The following is a 19,389-nucleotide window of genomic DNA, read 5'->3' on the forward strand; positions in this document are numbered from 1 at the left end:
AATATGAAATAAATTATTCATGCCATTCACATTTACCTAAAAAGTGAGTTTTGATTTTTTTTTAATCAAACCACTCAGTTCCAAATTCACAATTCCACTAATTATATCAATGTATAATAAAACGAATAAAATAAAAAAAAACATTATTCATTACACTAATTCATGCTGCAATACTAATACACACATGGATATGTCAAAACATGTGAAAAGAGGAATTGCTTTTCCAACTGTATTTAAATTCCAGAACAGGGGTGCATCCGATTCACTTCAATTAAATCACCCGAAACATTCACAAATTCGGGAGAATACATAAGCCCTTATAAATGCAACTTACGAATGAATATCGTTTTTGCTTTATTCAAAAGAAACTACCAATAATGTAAGACTGAGGAAATTCATACAACTAATAAGTAGTAAGGTACGAGGAGTGGGAGGTTGACAATAATCTAAGGGAGTTTCTGGATAATCCCTAGACAAGGAACAATGATAGCTTAAGTGGTTGAGTGTGTATAGGGATGTCAACGGGGCGGGTAGGGTACGGGTAGTAGCTCCCCCGTACCCTACCCGCTAGATAAATATTCGCCCCGTACCCGTACCCATATCCGTCGGGTATCCGTTATGCGGGTACCCGTCTATTTTTTTCATATCCGCGAGTATCCACGGATATCCGCGGGTATTTACAAAAATATTTTAAAAAATAAATATTTAACCATAATTAGTGTTTAGATCAACAAGTCCCCTTTCTCCGATTGATTCTTGAAAAACAAACAAATAAAAAAAATCACTATCAATTTATATTGTAGTTTATTTTTGAATAAAATATTAAAGAAATTACTAACTTCATCCATGTCCACCTCTTGCAACATTGTATAAAGTTTCATGTTGTCCAATTTTAATCTAGAAGAGCCTTAAAACATAAGAAGTTCAGTAAAAATTTCTAACAATCACTTAATTAAAATATCTAAGTAAAAGTGTTAATTTCATTACCTTCCATGTTGGTCCATAACCAGTCTTAGAGACACATCAATGCCTCCACAGTATATGGAAGTAATTTACTCATTTGTGGGGTAAGAATCTGACCATCATTATTGAATGAAGACTCATAATGTTGTTTACTAATATATATATATATATATATATATATATATATATATATATATATATATATATATATATATATATATATATATATATATATATATATATATATATATATATATATATATATATATATATATATATATATATATATATATATAAGGTAAAGTTTAGCGGGTACGAGTATCCACGGGTACGGATACAATGATACCCGTACCCGCCCCGTTAACATGCGGGTATCAAAAATACCCATGCCCGCGGGTAGCGGGTATCCATTTTTAATATTCATTTCCTACCCGTTGCGGATTTTATCCGCGGATACCCGCGGGTACGGATATTTTTTACATCCCTAAGTGTGTAGAATGACGTGGAGAGGACATGGGTTCAAGTCTTGTCTGTCATTTGTATGTTTATTTAATTGTGTTGTATTTTACAAATATATTGTGAATTCAGAGGTAGGAGTTAATATGATAGAATTGTGTGAATTGAACATGGAAAATATGATAGCTTGATGGTTGTGGTTATGCTTGAGGGGTGGGAGGATGTGAGCTTGAACCTTGGTTAGCATAACTTTTATTTTTTATGCTTAATATTTTTGCTAAAGAAGGAAAAGCCTAGAACCTGTAGAGCTCTTATGACAAGCCAGAAGGGTAGCATGGGGAAAGTAAAAGCACAAGTTAATGACCACTAACTTAGTGTTAATTAAATTTTCGTTTTAATATATTTTTTATTTATTTTGGGCTAGAAAATGGGGAGTGAGTGAGAAAATAGGGTGTTCTAGAGTTTGGCAACAACAAGAGTGAGAGGGAACTGAGAAATAGTGAATCCAAAGAAAAAATTTGAGTGTTGCAAGGGAATAGGAGTGGAGCCTTTGAATACATTAAGAATCCATTAGGATTTGTTTTTGGGAGCTAGGAAACCAGGTAAGGGGAGCTATCTATGCCTGTTTTAATTTCGTTCATATTGTTTTAAATGTTTCCATGTCATGAATGTTAGAGTCTCCCTTCAATTCACATGTTTTTCGTAAATTTTGGGTTCTGCCCAGAAACTGTCCGGTGATCAAGAAGGCCCCGCCAGGCGACACAACCATTTTCACATGGTTTTCTGGGTTCTGTGATGAACCGCCTGACGGTAAAGAGGAACCGCCAGGCGACACGCACTGGAATCGCATAGTTTTATGCATTTTTGATGTTTTCGTGATGTGTTGGCACTCTGCAATCATATGATCTTGATAATATGTTCCTTAGCATAATTGGATGACATTGTGGGTTGTTTGTGGTGATTCGATAAAATGGGGTTTGTGTGCAAATACGGGATTAATATGGGTTGGTGTTTGATTGTTAATTACAATGTGCAGAAATAAGAAATTGTTATTGGAAGGCTTGGTTAGATTAATAGAATTATGAGTGTATGCTGAAGACATGAATACTTGTGGCTGAATCGCTAATGGAATACTGATATAGGGATTTAGGGATGCTAAGGTTCTGCAGGTACAAGGAAATATGGAGTTTCCCATATTCCTAATGCACTGCCTGGCGGTATAAAACGTGCCACCAGGCAATATCGAGAGGCCAGCAGTGGTTTGGCGTACTCAGTGGAAAAATTAAGATTGTGGTTGTTGTGGATAACTGTTAGTATGAAAATGAGTGTGATTGTATGATGTAAGGGTAATTAATTGGATGTGTTGTTGCATGATAGTTAAGGAGTCATAAGAAACTTGGAGTGATTAAAATATGGGAAGGAAGGAGTCAAGATAGGTTTTGTTAACACACTAAATGAATTGCATTATTGGAACTTTCAGAGATTGCTATTTGAAGTATTCTAAATATATGTATGATTTCTTGTTAATGTCAATTAAAACCTTTAAGAGTACTCATGAATGGGTTAGTTACAAATTGGCTTAATAATTCCTAAACTTAGTAGGTGAGGTAATATAATGAATGAGTATCATAGTACGGTAGATTTTGTATGATTTCATGTATGTTTGAACTGCTGGTATAAAGCTTCACCTATTTAGGGTATATGTGTGTGTAAATTGCTTAAAGTGGTGCATTATTATTAAGATGGAAAGTTTTAGAGTTTATGTTTGAGTGTCCTTAGTAATTGTCATGTTGGATTATGTGATATGAAAATGGTACTCACATGAATGTGGTGGTATAATTGTATTATTGAAATGCTAGTTGTTAGTGTCACATGTGCAAGTATGTGATTGACCACTTTATGATTTATCTCCAAGCTCAAATACATGAGTGCTTGCTGTGGATAGTGTTTGAGAAGTTGTTATGACGAATTCAGTGACTTGAGAGTCGTAATTACTTGGAATTGGTGTTCTGGATGTATGACTGCAATGATTGGATGTGTTTAGAAATCTATTGAATTGTCTAAATTAGTACAAACCCGATTTACTGGTGTGGCGTCTAGTGGCAGGGATGTCCTACTAGACAATAAGCCACAAACAGAGTGGCCACTGGGAGCTTGGCGCTTGGCGGCAGGGAGTTACCGCCAGGCGGTCTAGAGCATGTTTTCGCCTGGCGGCATATAGGAAGCGCCAGGCGATAGTGTAGGGGTAGGGGTCTGTTGCAGATGAACTTGCACGAGTAATCTTGATGGCTTGGTCAATAATATGCTGAATTAGTTACGAGCGGAGAGGTTCTTAACGGAGATGTGAGATGCGTGATTGATGCGGGATTGATGTGGGATGAGAGTTCCGTATCTTTTATACTTTTGTGTGGAGATACGAGCGGGGAGGTTCGTATGTTCTGTGCTCACACTTGAGACTGCTATGAGCAAGGAGGTTCATAGTAGGTGTTCACGCATGTTGGACTACGAGTGGACAGGTTCGTAGGGTTGGACTACGGGCAGGGAGGTTCGTAGAGCTGGACTGTGAACGAGTAGGTTCGTGGGAGCATGATAATCCCTGAAGACCAAGGTTGCGAAGGGATCTTTCGCATATAGGTTATGAGATTGGGGTATGATGTTACAAAGAAGTCAATAAACTAAAATTGGCTAAGATAAAAACTGGGTGAGGGTTAATTCTTAATATTTTATTACTTGTATTATTTTCTCAGCTCACCCTTTTTGTTTGTGTTTGGCGATGATCATGTGACTTGTCACGTGGGAGCACATGTGAATCCAAGTGAGCCTGTTGATGCATAGGGACTGAACGGGGCAGACTATGTGATGATTTACTCTATGTTTTGATTTCAGACATTTGTAATAAACTTTATGAAGTTTTCCTCTACTATGAGCTTGTAATAATGATGTCACAGCGTAATATGACTGTAGCGATAAAGTTTTAGATTTTCCCACCTTTGGGAATCGTATTTACTTTCTGAAATTTCAATAAAATTATACTTTATCAAGTAAAATCCATGTAGGGTGTTACAAATAACATGTTATCCATAAAGCAAACCATTATGGCATGCATGTCTAGGAGTATATTAAATGCACTTTTCAATTAAATGTAAATCCCACAATAAACTATTAATTCAAGATAGTAAATTCGACTTTTTGATTTACCTTTTTCAAGTGATCCATTCAAATTTCAATTTGAATTTAAGACAATGCAACAAAAAATTGGTGCATGCATTAATGTTCATTGAATTCACATTAGAGTGCTTTAATATTCAATGATAAAACAATTCACCAGAGCATGCAACAAAACAACAATATAATTCATTTGAATCATCTCACGTAAACCAAAAGCACAAAACCACGTGCTAAGCAACCAAATGACAAGTCCAAGGTAAGTGCAACACCAACATTAAATGGTCTATCAATGCAGCTATAAGAGGATGGAACAACTACTGTAGCACGCCAAATTAATCCCTATGACTGATGTAGAATAAACAAAATAAGTTGTAGTACCAACTACGAGCAATACAATGGGCCAAATTGCACTGCATCAACAATAACAATCGTGCAAACCATAAGCATTTATGTTGCCAACTTTTGGAAAGGCCCAAGCTGGGTAAAAGTGTGCCAACGAAACAAATGCACGTCCAAATAATTAAACACAAAATGCATAACATGGAATCAATTAATTCATTCAAAAACACCTATGCACAACAAAACCCCAGTAAGCCCCCTTCTCTCTCGCAAGCAACCCTATACACGACTAGACACTACGACATGGCAACCCCTACAAACTCGCGAAGCACATCGCGAACTACATACGTTCTGCTACGAACCAGGTCCAGATTCAGATCTAGAACCACAGGTGCACAAACTCATCAACATCGCTACCCACACAAAGGCAACCAGATCCCATTGCGAGAGAGAAAAAAACACAGAACCATCATACCGGAGTATGGCTGCTACGCCAGAAACTGGAGCACCCACGAACCAGATCGGCCTCCACCTTGGCAGTAGCGACAACCACCACGGCGAACCACCATCGCAACTCTACCGTGAGCGACCACGGTCACAGAACACCTACTTCACTAAGAACGCAAACAAACAAAAACAAAGACAAAGGAGGAGCCCTGTACCACACTTGGGAAGAAGGATGAGCCACGCTGCTACCGTTGCTACCAAAACTGCCATCGACAAATTGCGAGCCACCATCACAGGAGCGAGCAACGCGTGTTAAAATTAATTGACGAATTAATTCTATTATGTGACTCATTTGACATATTATGATGGACCCAATTGTGATTTAATAAATATAAGGACCTATAAGTTATTATGAAAAGTCGTAATAAAATAAAGCTCAGTCACACTTGATGGACGTTGGCTTATAAAAGGATATTAGGGTTCTGTTTCTGCTCATAAGGTTCTCTCACAATAAGCCACCATCAAGAAAGAGAGTGTGAGAGGAGTAACGAAGACAAAGAGATAGATTGAGAAAAAGAAGTTGAAGAACAAAGATTGAAGAACGCATTATGCATTATTATTAAATCTCTCATGGATCAAGGTTAGTATCCTATTATGATTTATGTACATGAATGTGTGATTATGTGCGTGAACGTGTGAGAATCATGAATCTTAAGATCCTATAGTGGTTTGTTTATAATGACGTATTATTGCATGGAAACTACAAAATAATTTACATGTGGTATCAGGGCATGCATATGTTATTAGATTTATGATTCTTCAATTATGATTTTTTTTATCCAAATTGTGTTTTCCTGAAATTATTATAGACCCTAATTATGAATTTAGGAATTTTATGAAAGTATTAATCGTAATTATGAATTTAGAATTTTATGCTATAATAAACCCTAATTATGATTTAGGGATTTTATGATATTATAAACTTTACTTACGTTTTTAGGGTTTTTTGAAATTAAGATAAACCCTAATTATGGATTTATGGATTTTGGAATATATATTTTTTTCCCATTGTATGAACCCTAATTATAAGTTTTAGGGATATATTGTTAATTGAAGAATTGCACTTTATGTTTCTTTAATGTTTTTCTTTTATGCTTTAATTGAATTCAGTGGCATGATGGTGAAAGTTTTTGTTGGTTATGTGTCCTCCGTGGGCATCAAGTTTAATGATGAATCAAAGAAATATTTAATGTGCAATTGTAATGTTTGTTTCTGCTGTGCTTTAATTGCAAATTAGAAGGCTTGAATTATTATGAGAAATTCTTGAATTAAAGAAATTGAATGTTTGAATTGCAAATTTCATGAATCAATTATTGTTGGATTAATTGTTTGTTTTTCATGGATCAAGTGTTGTGATATTATTGAATTGTGTTACCAATAAACGTTAATATTTTTATTATATGAATAATGTATTTTTAATTTACAATAATGTGTATGTTTTGTTATTGTTAAATTAAAATTAATGAGAATGCTATGCGTGATTTATAGTAATTAAATGTATATTTATTTATTTGAGATCAAGTATGACAAATTTTGTTAGTCACCAAAGTGGCTAAAATTTTAAAGTTTATTTATTTCAAATTATTAATGATTTTATTTCAATTACCCGTAGTATGGATGCTAAATTATGAATAATTGATTTATGGGTTAATTGAAGTTCATTATTGTAAGACATTTCAGGATCGCCCAAAGGTTAATTAGTTGTTCTTATAATTAATGAGCATGATGGTAGATAATTTTGTGTGTGTCACTAGTTTTATTTATATACCCAATAGGAGTAGGTAATTCTAGTTGATACATATTTTAGTTATCAAATATGTTATACAATATGATCAACATCATTATGTTTATGTTTGTGTATTAATGGATCTCCCAAAAGAGAACATTAGTATGCATAGAATGATTATTTATGTCTAAATCTGTATTTAGTTTAGTTTTATGACTTAAAGCATTAATGTTAGGCATGTGATAATTGAAGTCTCTGTTTCGGTATCTTTATATGTTTGTTCTGGTCTTCAATGGGTCGAATTTTCCTGGCTAGATTTTATGTAAATGTTTATACGAATGAGCATAGCAAGCAACATTAAGGTTGCTCTTCCCAAAATTGATAATGTGAAAGAGTTTAAGAAATTTGTTGAAGAGCGCTCCCAAACTGTTGATAAGTCCTTTGCTGAGACATTAATGAGTACGTTGACCACCATGAAGTTTGATAGTTCACGTACTATGCACGAGCACGTGATTGAGATGACAAATATCGTAGCAAGACTTAAGTCTCTAAGAATGAAAGTGGATGAAAGTTTTCTCGGTTGTTCATTATGTGAAGAATTAAGGAGCTTGAGAGAAAGTTGTAAAGAAACATGAAAATGGTAAAGGACCACTAAAGATTGACGAGTCCTCAACCAAAATCTAGAAGAAAAATGACAAATGTCATTTTTAAGAAAAGTCTGGATATTTCCAGAAGAATTGCGTAAAGCATAGAGCTTGGTTCAAAAAGACAGGTGAGTATAATGCTCACGTATGTTTTGAATCAAACTTAATTGAAGTTCCCCAAAATGCTTGGTGGATTGATTCTGGATGTACGATTCATGTTTCTAATGTGATGTAGGGATTTCTTTCAACTCGAACTATAAACCCAAATGAGAAGTTCATCTTCATAAGCAATAAAGAGAAAGTTTCAATCGAAGCTGTAAGGACTTATCGTCTAATCCTTGACACTAGATATCACTTAGACCTTATGGATACTTTTTATATACCTAGTATCATTAGAAATTTAATTTCTTTGTCTAAGCTTGATGTTGCTGGATACTATTTTAAGTTTGGGAATGATTGTTTTAGTTTGTTTAAGTGTACTTGTATGATTGGATCTGGTACAATGATTGGATCTGGTGCACTTTATTATGGTTTATATAAATTGAATTTGGATAATTTATATGTTGAAACTCTTATGACCTTGCATCACAATGTTGATACTAAATGTAGTTTAGTGGATGAACGATCTGCTTACTTGTGGCATAAGCGTTTGGGACATATTTCCAAAGAAAGAATGCAAAGATTAGTAAAGAATGAAATCCTTCCAAATTTGGATTTTACTGATCTGAATGTGTGTGTGGATTGTATTAAAGGCAAACAAACAAAACAGACAAAGAAAGGAGCCACAAGGAGCACCCAACTTCTTGAAATCATACACACCGATATATGTGGTTCGTTTGATATAAATTCCTTCAATAAAGAGAAGTATTTCATCACCTATATTGATGGTTTTTCACGTTATGGACATGTCTATCTATTGCATGAGAAATCTCAATCAGTGAATGCCTTGGAAGTTTATATAAATAAAGTGGAAAGGCAATTAGACAAAAAGGTGAAAATCGTAAGGTCAGATAGAGGTGGTGAGTATTATGGAAGATATGATGAAAATGGATAACACCCTGGTCCATTCGCTAAGTTTCTTAAGAAACGTGGTATTTGTGCTCAATACACAATGACAGGCACACCACAACAAAATGGTGTATTAAAGGCGTAATAGAACCTTAATGGATATGGTTAGGAGTATGTTAAGTAATTCATGTTTACCTGTATCACTGTGGATGTATGCTTTAAAGATTGCCATGTATTTGTTGAACAGGGTTCCAAGTAAAGTTGTTCAAAAGGACTATTTTTGAGTTCTGGAAGAGTAGGAAACTCATTTTGAGATACCTACAAGTTTGGGGTTGTTAGGCAGAAGTAAGAAGATACAATCCGCAAGAAAAGAAACCGAATGAAAGAACAATCAGTGGATATTTCATTGGTTATCCAGAAAAATAAAAAAAAGGTATATGTTTTGTTGTCTTACCCATAGTACAAGAATCGTTGAAACTGAAAATGCTCGGTTTATTGAGAATGGTGAAACCAGTGGGAGTGAAGCTTCAGAAAGTGTGGAGATTAAGGAAGTTACAGTACAAGTTCCTGTAGCTAGTATTTCTCCTTCAAGACTTATTGTTCCTTATGTTGTAGAAACTTACAATAATAAAATAGAATAACAAATTAATGATCATGAGGTTAACAATGAGCTAGTAGTAGAACAACCACAAGAAGTAGGATTAAGAAGATCTCATAGAGATAGAAAATCTACTATTTGGAATGATTATGTGGTTTATCTACAAGAGTCAAAAAATGACTTAAGTATTGATAATGATCTAGTTTCATTTTCAGAAGCCATTAATGGTGATAATTTTGATAAGTGGTTAGATGCCATGAAAGATTAGCTTAAATCAATGACACAGAATGACGTATGTAACCTTGTGGAATTGCCTAAATGATGTAAGATATTGGGTGTAAATGGTTTAAGACTAAGCGTGACCCTTAAGGTAATATCGAACATTACAAGGCTTGACTTATAAAAGGACCTATTGGTTATTATGAGAAGTCGTAATAAAATAAAATAAAGCTCAGCCCAACTTGAAGGACGTTGGCTTATAAAAGGATATTAGGGTTGTGTCTCTGGTCATAAGGTTCTCTCACAATAAGCCATCAAGAAAGAGAGTGTGAGAGGAGTAACGAAGACAAAAAGATAGAGTGGGAAAAGGAAGTTGAAGAACAGAGATTGTAGAACGCATTATTATTGGATCTCTCATGGATCAAGGTTAGTATCCTATTATGATTTATGTACATGAATGTGTGATTATGTGCGTGAACGTATGAGAATCATGAATCTTAAAATCCTATAGTAGTTTGTTTATAATAAAGTATTATTGCATGAAAACTACAACATAATTTACAACGCGATCAGACCCACCATCACACCAGATCTCACCGTCGCAACCATCGTTGTGTGCTCAACCACAACGACGGCAAAAACCAAGCTTTGTATAGCGCAACCACCATTGCAGACTGTTGTTTCCATAAACGACGAAGAGGGAGGCTGCGAACACTGCTGCACAAAACGCAGCCACCTGTAGATGCAAATCATGACAAGGAAGAAAAAGAAGTCGCACCTCCTTCATCACGACAGAAATTGACGCAGCTCCAGCTTGAAAAAAAAAAACAGGTTCTCCACGTCCAGAATATGCAAAATTAATATATATTATCCATAAATTAATAACAATAGTACAATATAACTAATATTTACAAAAAATATAATTTATTAATTAATGTTAATCAATAATAATAATAATAATAATAATAATAATAAAATAGAAAATAACAATTTTATATAGTAAAATTATATAAAATACAACCGAAACAATTATGAGGATAGGGACATGACCGAAAAGTTCATACCTAATATCATCTTTAACCTAATTTAAAAAATAAAGTTAAGTGTTACTCATATTTGTACCTAGTGATGATTTGTATAAAAAATATAACTGGTTTTGCTCCGTACCCACGTACACAGTTTGTTTGTCATCGATAGTCATATGTATGGTTGTAAAGTCATAAATTTTTAAAATAAACCATCTTGAAGTCTCTTATTAGCCTTTTATATCTTACAAACTCATCTTTTAATTAAGAACTTTAAATTTAAATCATTCAAGTTCTTTCATTCATGAAAGCATCTATATAGGCACCACATGATCTCCTCTGTTTGTAAATAATTTATTTCATGAATCTCTTATATATTAATTTTTGTTTTATGAACTAGAAGTAAAAGTATTGTACCGTATATTTTTTATAACCAGATTTTAATTGTTGTTATTTTATATGACTTGAGTTTCTCACGAATTGTTCTCATCTTCCATTCTCACCTGTTTTCTTTTCTAAAGAGAAAAAAATCTATTATTTTTGTTCTCATATCTCAGTTGTTGTCTTCCATTCTCGAAGAAATAAACTAAAAATGAATTAATTTTAAATGTTTAAAAATGAATTATCTTAAACTAAAATTAGTTGAATAAATTATTTTACATGCACCCACATTAGATAAATTAAAACTAAGAAGTTAGTTTTTGTAAATTGCATTATGACATGGTTAAGTTTAATTTTTTTATAAAAGTGCAATTTTTATGGATTAATTAGTACAGTTGAATAGATTTGTGTAGTTGAATTTATTTTAGTCACATCTGAATACAATAGAAAAGAAGTAGCCTCTTTAGTTTAGCTAGTTAGAAATTTTAACGGCACAACATAAAATAAGTAGTCTAATCGTGTAGAAAAGTGTGTAGAAAAGTAGAAAACACAATTATTTAAATTTTGTAATTGTTTATTCATTAATTATATGATAGTTTAGATAAAGTTTACATAAGTAGGACAAGCCTTGTTTGGAGGACAGTTGATGTACTGCGGAATAGGGTTTATGTTCAAACATAGCCTTATTTCAACTAAGTCCCCCTTTTCACATGATAGTTGTGGCTGAACACCAACTCGTGATGTCTGTATGGCTGTCATGATTTTGTTGATACCGTAAGTATTGTCATGTAATATATTTGCATCTTTGAGTATTTGTTGGAGATCGTTCCTTTTATATATATCTAACGCCAATGTGAAATAATCAAATGGTAGCATATTTGAACATGATCCATGTTTCTGCCATTCATAATTCCAGAAATAACTGTTTATCGTTTTATAACTTGGCCAATCTTGATCAAGTATAGGAACTATTCCATTAATCTAATAAAATAAACAAAAAAAAGAAGTCATCTTCTGAATATAATATCAAAATAATATTATTAAAAAATAAAAAGCTTACCAAAGATACATTTAGCTTGGACTTAGAGCAAGGTAATGGCGGTGACATGTTGTAATTGGATGGCCATAAGCCATGTATAGTGAACTTTAACGGTATTGGTTTTGTGGCATCACAAACATTATGGTTACAAAAGCCTGCCGGCCAAGTTTGTGCGATTATCCAGTACTGAAATCCTTCTACTGAACAATAGAAGAAGAGAGAAATGAAGAAAGTAAATTTGAGATAACTCATTGTGAAATTGATGGAAAATGATAGTTTAATCATCTCAATTTATAGTACCAAAGCTTAATTGATTTTGCTTAATTCATACCAATCAATCTCTTTTATTTTGGCCAATTTAACTTCCTAATAAAAGTCTCTTCTCCTAACATTCATAATCATTCACTAGTTGGTGATCCATAATCACACCAAATTAAATTCCTTTAAACTATCACAACATGGTATGTTCACTCTGATTAGTTTTATGTTGATTTTGTTAACAAACTTATGATGTATTTACTAGTTTACATATGTATTCATATGTTTTTTTTTCAATGATGTTGTATTGAAGTTTTGATATGTACTCATAACGTGATGATATTAACTTATATGAGTTGAGACAGATTTACTAAGAATATGCTTATCTACCACAAATAATCCAATAGGCCTTTAAATAATCATAGAATAAATATACATATTTTTATGCATTCGACTATTGAAGAACATGTCGTAAAATTTATTCTATTTTTATGTAAAAATATTATGAATTTGGGTCCTAATCCTATGATATTGTCATAACTTAATTTATAAAACTTATTTCATAAAACATGACAGACCATATGGCTGGCGCATGGTGTGATTGGACCCCATACCACTTCTAGTCCTAACTTAATTCATACCATTCAATCTTCTTTTGGCCATTGTGGCCATTGAACTTCCCAATAAAATTGTCAAGATCTAATTTGTTACCAACTTTTGTTTATAACACTCATTCATAGTTGCTTTAATTAAGAAGTATTTGGTATATAATTTTTGGTCTGATCATTCATTCTTTATGTTTAAATTTCCATTTTAGTACCCAATTTGTTAGTTATTTTCCTTAAGAAGTAATTGGAATAGAATTTTGGGACCCTGATTCACGACATTTCTTCTCTAAATTATTATTAACAATAACTATCAGTATGATTCTTATTAATATTAGGAATTTTCATCGACAAAGACTTGAGTTTTCCATTCAGAATTTTTAATTTTAATCTATCACAAATTTCATCTTTTATGGGTTAATTTTGCCACCTTTTACTTTGGGTTAATATTATAATTGGTAAATTCTGAAAATTAAGAAAAAAAAAACATGTCTGATTTGATTTCTCTAAGATAACTTACATTAAGTTTTTTAATTTGAAAATCAACTGGAGATGAATTGGCTTGGTTTGCCCTTTTACAGTAAACAACGTAAGTAGAATTTTATATCATTTGTGTAAAAAATGTGATTCATGACATTCACATGAAAACGGGTTGGCCACGGATAGTGTCTATCTGCAACCTAACCCACGACAAAAAAATTTACCCGTTACTCGTCCCGCTATCCACATGGATATCCGTTTAAAAAATATCTACAGGTATATTAAAACGCGCGGGTACCGTGAATACTCATAAATATTAAAAAAATATATTTTATAAATTTTTAAAATTAAATTTAAATAAAATTATAAAAAAATGTAAAATAAAATATAAATTATATTAAATTTAAATTCAATATTAAATTTAAATTTAATTTAATCTAATAAAATATAAATTTAATTTTCGTAAAATTTATTCTATTTTTATGTACAAATATTATGAATTTGGGTCCTAATCCTATGATATTGTCATAACTTAATTTATAAAACTTATTTCATAAAACATAACAGACCATATGGCTGGCGCATGGTGTGATGGGACCCATACCACTTCTAGTCCTAACTTAATTCATACCATTCAATCTTCTTTTGGCCATTGTGGTGCATGGTGTGATTGGCGCATGGTATACTTTGTAAGTTTCTCTTGCATGGATTGATCTTTAAATTGTAGTTTGAAAGCATTGTTTAGAATGCATTCAAGCTTGTCTTATTAATATAATGCTTTTGATTGATTAAAAGATGCTTTATTCTATTAAAATGTTATTATTTGGGTTCAAATGACTATAAATGGCATTTTAATCGGCAAGAAAATCGCTTTAATATATAAGAATAACCTAGAACCATGAGTATTTATGAGGTTTCTCTTTTAATATAGTAAAATATGTTTTTGGTAGATTAAAATCTTTACATCTCTTTAAATATCTCTTTAAATGGTTTATACTCTTCTATTTAAATACGTTAAAAATAGTGAGTTAATTAAATAATTTCACGACTAAGTGAAATTAACATCTTAATTAAAAGGTAGTTTATCTCGATTAAAATAGACAATCTGAAATTATACAATTCTCTCATTTGAAAATCGTTTCACATCATATCAAAACACAACTTTCTAAAAAGTTTCATAATTTATCATATACTTTATTGTAATATGAAATTGATAAGTTTTATTTTGAAAAATAAGAGAAAGTTATGATAATGAATCATTAACTACTCAAATTGAAATAAGATATGAAACTGACAAGCCTTATTTTGACAAGTACAAGAGAAAATTATGATAACGAATCATTACCTACTCAAATGGAAATAAGGAAAACAATTAACTATTTATTCTTGCAATTGTAAGAAGACTTTCCTTATGAACTACTAATTGGGAATAACCACCATGTATGTTGACACCAAGCTTCTGAACTGTGTGGGTATTTAAATTAAACCATGCTAGATCACCATCATGTGTTTGGAAGAGTATATTGCCCATATCCCTTGTTCCAATAGGGAATGCAATGTAAGGTATGGGTCCAAAAACAAAGAGTAAAGTCCATGTTTCCTTCTTACCTACTTCAACCAAAATTGATATGTAAAAGGTTGTTGTTTCTGCATAATTTGACATCAAAGCAATTGACTGATTTAGGAGAAATAATTGTCTCCTCACAAAATGCTTATTATCATATATTTCCATAGGTATGTCTAAAGGTGGGAGGGTCGTAATCCACACCTTATTGATCAAGTCAAATGATACTACATGTTGAATACAACTCTCTGCATAACCCAACCAATGACACATTCCCTCTAAGTAAAATTTATTATTATCATCAAAACTTGTAGGCACGCAATCACACAGTTGAAGGATTGTCCAAGAGTTACTTCTTAGGCTATACATCTCCCAAATACATGAGAGGGGGAAAACATCATGTGGTTCCACATCGTCATCAGAATTAACAAAAAAAGATACTTCCCTAACCACCTTATAATCATCTCTAACACAATCATAGCCAAATCCGTGATACTTTATCCCAATATAAATATAATATGGTGCATTCTTAAATGGACTGGGAGGAATAACCTTGAATTCGTTGATAGTTGGGTTCCATAAATACACAAGATCTTTTACGTATAGGCACAGAATTCCATTGATACTAGAAGAACCTAAAATACCAATTCCCTCAAGGTAATCCTCTTGAATTTGACTAGGCCAGTATAATTTTTCCATATTTTGAAACCTCTCGCCAGAAATTGAAAATAAGGAGGAATTGTAATGATTCTGGTAAAGTGGAGAGAGATTCAATAGGAGATATGTATCATCATAGTACGATTGGTGATTACATATGAAGTTATTACGAAGGAGGTTCATGAAATGAGAATTTTCAAACAAGAGGGCCCATGATCTTCGTACACATCCAAATCTCTTCAAAGATTTCAAAGGTAGGTTAGAAAGAATAGAGAATACAAAATCATCTGGTATGTGATTCATAAGTTTTTGAGCTACATGTTTACTGTCTCTCTCTCGGTTATGAAACCAAATGTTAATAAGTTGCCAATCATCCTTGGTATTCTCATTCCATAGGTAAATGCGGTGGGAGATGTGTTGGCAATATTTGATAACGAGATTCTTGATAGTGACCTCTTCCAAGTATTCTAACTGTAAAAAATGAATTGAGTAAGCAAAAGAAATAATAAAAAAAATACAAATAAGTTACTTTGTGAACCTGATTATCCTTGAGGAAAAGGGTGATATTGGTTCCCCTTGATGGTTGTTGGGCATTGATGTCGTTATTAACAATGAAAGAGGCACCTGGTTGAGATTCCCATATATATTGATCATGATCCTTATGCTTGGAGGTGACAATAACCTTGTCAGCAATCAAATATGTAGAGTAGAAGCCAACTCCTAAATTATATGCCAAATCTAAAATAAATACATGAAAATAAAACAATTAATGAGCATGCAAGAAAAGTGAAAATGAATATGAAATATTGACACCTTCCTACCTGTTTTGGTCATGCCAATACCAGTGTCAATGATGGAAAGTGTTTTGTTAGCCTTGTGGGGAATCAATCTTATTACCCTATCATCTAAAATATTCTTGTTTGTATGACTCTCAAATTGAATTTTATCTAAAGCCTGTATATACATCCAATGATTGATAACACTAAGATAAAATAAATATATAAATAAAAATTAAATTAAAGAACTACTTACATTTGAAGCATTATTAATAAGTTCCTGAAGGAAGATTTCTTTATTAGAATAAAAAGTTTTATTCATCTATCTTAACACCAAACTCATCTCACCCTCTAATACGAGAACCTTGTCATTTGCCATTACAATTGATTCGGAATAATAGCAAACCAAATGATGTCAATTCAACTAAACAAAACCACTCCTAACCAATTTTATAGTCATTGATCACAACCGTTATATTTTAATCAATTAATAGAATACCATGACAAACTCTATTGACTTTTTCATTATTTAAATTTAGAAGCATTAATTATTTCTTAGCACTAATTAATAGTTCATTTTTACATTTATTAATATGACCACTTAAATGTTTATTTTTAATTCTCAAATGTTATTTAATTTTATTTCAAGTTATTAATTCATCATTTTTATTGGAGTTTGAACTCATGTAATGTAACGCATGAATTAAACCACAAAAAAAAAAGCTGAGGCACATTAACGAACATGTGTGCACATTAAGATAAAGATTAAAATTGTTTTTTTTTTTTATATTAATTTGAATATTTCTTTTCGGAATCAAACAATTTAAATGAGTTTGAGGTTTGAATATATCTTACGCATTATTTCACTCATATACGACATGTGTATGGAAGAAAAAGATTTAATGATCATTATTTGATTCAAGCCTATAAATTTGAGGTAGAAAACTAAGAATATATATATATATATATATATATATATATATATATATATATATATATATATATATATATATATATATATATATATATATATAACTAATGAATTACATAAAACAAGAGTTATCCTCATGGTGGGATCATTACATTTAGGAGTGTCAAAGTGAGCAAATCCGGTTCACACAGGTTGACTTATTACGAATTGAGTTAAAAAAAGGATCAATTCAACTTCACTCACTTTTTGGTGAGTCAGAAATTTGCAACCCGGTCCAATTCCTCACGGGTTGGTGGGTTAGTATGTTGATTTACTTACAAATGTTTTTTTTTTTGTAATTTATTTTATATATTTATTATACTACAACGAAAGTGAATTGACTCGATTTATTTTTTAGGATTAAATATGTTTTTGGTCCCTCAAGTTTGAGCGAAATTTGGGTTTAGTCCCTCATCAAAACTTTTGACCAATTTAGTCTTTCATCTTCCAAAATGCATGAAATTTTCTCAGCCTAACTCGGCTCAAACCCGTACTGAGCCGTGTTGGCTCACAAGCTGTAACCTATTTTGACATCTCTAATTACATTATTAGTTTTGATGGAAAAAATTACTAAACGAGAACAAAACTCAAGAGCTAATTTTGATATTTATGTTTTTATTTCTACAATATTATACATATTTTTATACAAAAATGGTTAAACATGTAAGACATGTACGCTAAAAAAAATATTATATTTATGACAGTTAAAATTATAAATTTAACGATTAAAAACTCTCACAAATAAATTTTCTAATAGTTAAAATAATCATCAAAATAAATATGTCAAAAACTTACAAAATATTTTAACCGTTGGTATTTTTGCTAGAAAAAGAAAATGAAATCTAACAATTAAAAATTACCACAATTTTTTTTTATGATTTGTTATTATATCCAAATAATTAAAAGTTGTCACAAAATATATTATATTTTATTACCATTTAACACTTATTTAAGGTTTAAATCGTCAAAATAATTTTAAAATAATTTTTAAAATTTTAAGATTTTCAATTATTAAATTTTTTTTACTAATTTTATAACAAAATAATTAAATAATTTATTTTATTTAAAATTATTTTTTAAGATGATAAAAATAGTGTTAATAACTAATTCAAAGTTGGTAATCAAGTATAATAAAGTTGGTAATCAAGTATAATCGAGAGTGAGAGAAAATTGCAATGCCATTACTTACAAATTTAAAAGTAAAATAGTGTTCTTCTATATTAGTGAAACTAAGTATAGAATTTTAGAAAAAGATTATTTTCCTTAACATTTGAAAAAATATGAATAGTAACCCAAAAAGTAAGTGTGATGGTTGGTGAATGGAGACAAAGATAAAACTAGCATTATCTGAAAATCTTTGAATAATTATTAATTTTGATGACAAAAAAATTAGTTACTATAGTAACCAATTTAAATATTAATTTATAAATTATAATTATTAGTAACTAAAATAATTTTAAAAATTTATAATTTGTTCCTAAGTTAGTAACTAAAACAATGTTTATGGTATTTAAAATTTATTGCTAACTCTAACTACCAAGATTTTGGTTACTAAAATAATTGATTTCTAAATTAGTCTCTAATTAAAAAATTAATCTCTAAATATTTTTTTTATTACTAAAATTAATCATTATTTAAAAATGTTTTTTTAATGTGAATTACCATTGTCAATTTCTTACCCTGCAATATTTCTGAATATTTCTGAAAGAGAGTACATTCTCCTCTTATTCTCCTTTTTTGCTCCGATGTTGGAATGCCACACATAGCATAGCAAAAGAAAAATCATCAAATCATTCTTGTCATATCATATCTGTTAGAAAATGATTACTCAAATAATACTAATAATAATAAAAATATAAAATGATAATATAATAATTATTAAATCAATAATAATACTAAGACATATATATAAAACAATGAATATTAATCAAATATTAACGATTATAATAACAATAATAAATAAACAATAAACAAGGGAAGGAGTAGAAATATTTAGGTTGAGGCAT

At 31.3% G+C, this 19,389-nt stretch overlaps 1 pseudogene; it reads right to left on the reverse strand.

Moving 5' to 3' along the window:
• Positions 1-14,724: 14,724 nt before the first annotated feature.
• On the reverse strand, positions 14,725-16,792 carry LOC114188458 (annotated as a pseudogene).
• Between the last annotated feature and the right edge of the window lie 2,597 nt (positions 16,793-19,389).

The sequence above is a fragment of the Vigna unguiculata genome, chromosome 6, assembly GCF_004118075.2.
Source record: "Vigna unguiculata cultivar IT97K-499-35 chromosome 6, ASM411807v1, whole genome shotgun sequence".
Lineage (NCBI taxonomy): Eukaryota > Viridiplantae > Streptophyta > Magnoliopsida > Fabales > Fabaceae > Vigna > Vigna unguiculata.